Source organism: Octodon degus, unplaced genomic scaffold (genome assembly GCF_000260255.1).
Source record: "Octodon degus isolate 3935 unplaced genomic scaffold, OctDeg1.0 scaffold00003, whole genome shotgun sequence".
In the NCBI taxonomy this organism is placed as follows: Eukaryota; Metazoa; Chordata; class Mammalia; order Rodentia; family Octodontidae; genus Octodon; species Octodon degus.
Window position 1 is genome coordinate 22,843,471 of NW_004524579.1, and position 1,443 is coordinate 22,844,913.

Sequence of the window (1,443 nt, forward strand, 5' to 3'; positions counted from 1 at the left end):
CCTGGGCTGGGACTGGTCCCGCCGGCGCAGGGTAGCAGGGAACTCTCCGCACACTCACCGGACCTGGGCTAGGACTCAAAAAAAGCACTTTTTAAAAATATTTTCTATGTGGTTCAAAACAATCTATAGGAAGGGATACAGAGTATAAGAAGTGAATAGAGATACGAATGAAATGAGATCCATCAAAGTGGATTGCTTAAAACTGGATTGTAGGTACAAAAAGGTTAATTATACTATCCTATTTTTATGTAAAAATTATTCTACTTGTTTCCTCTGGATTACAGGTACAGAAAGTTTTATTATATTTTTATATATGTACATTTGAAATAGCTCACAATTTATTTTTTTGTTAGTATGTGTTTGCAAAACATGCAATTTACATTCATTTAGGGGACTGGTACTAGTATATAACATATCTTAATCATTTTTGATTACCTTTTCTCTTCTCCCTACCCTTAAACCTTTCTTTGAACACCTCATGCTACTGCAAAGTCTGCCTTTATTTTAATCTTTATAACTGGGCTTCACATTATGAGAGAAATTAAGGGACAGCTTTTCGTGTCTGATTCTCTCGAGTTCTTAAAATCCTGTTCACAAAAGATCAAGAGCAACTATTTTTTTAATTAACCCAAGTGTAAAAAAATAAGATAAACCTGGGTTCATTTATTTAAGCTTTATTTATTTATTTTATTTGACACTGGGTCTTGCTATGCTGCTCTGACAGTGATCCTCCTGTCTCAGCCTCCCAGCACTGGAATTACAGGCATTTACCACCATACCTGGTTTCAGTAGCCAGCTTAGCACAGGGCCGCAATGACATGTGGTCCCGGGTATCAAAACTGGGGCTTTGCACTTGCTATGCAGGTGCTTAGAATGCCAGCTATCTCCCTGGCCCTGTGTATCATTTAATATTTGCTTTAAGAAAAATTGATCAGAATGGAAATATGTCATACATGAAATTTTAATTCTTCTAGTAACATCCCCCTTATTGTTCTGCAGTACTGGAAGTTGAACAGAAGCTAGTGCATGTGAAGCAACTGTTCTACCACTGAAGAACATCTCCAGCCCTTTAAAAAATGTTTTTGAGAAGGGGAATCTTACTAAACTGCCTGGGCTGATATCAAACTTGCAATCCTCCTTCCTGCATAAAGCAGAAAGAACCCTGAGTAGCCAAAAACTATAGGCATATGACACCATGATGTGACAGCCACAATATTAAGCCAAAATAAGCAAGTATAATTAATTTTAAAGTTTTATTTGATCTGATATCCAAATATTTTCATTTCAACAAAACTGCTACAAAAATGATTAAAATATATAAAATTGTTATTAGAAATAACAAATATACTTACAGCATATTCCAATTTTAACTCATCATATTTTTTTAAAAAAATTATTTATTTATTTGTGTGTGTGTGTGTGTGTGTGTGGCCAGTTCAGCCC

General features: G+C 35.4%; 1 protein-coding gene across 2 annotated transcripts in view; it reads right to left on the minus strand.

Annotated features, from left to right (window-relative positions):
• Positions 1–1,443, minus strand: part of Epg5 (ectopic P-granules autophagy protein 5 homolog) — a 121,170-nt gene that overhangs the window by 58,558 nt on the left and 61,169 nt on the right. The window lies entirely within an intron of this gene.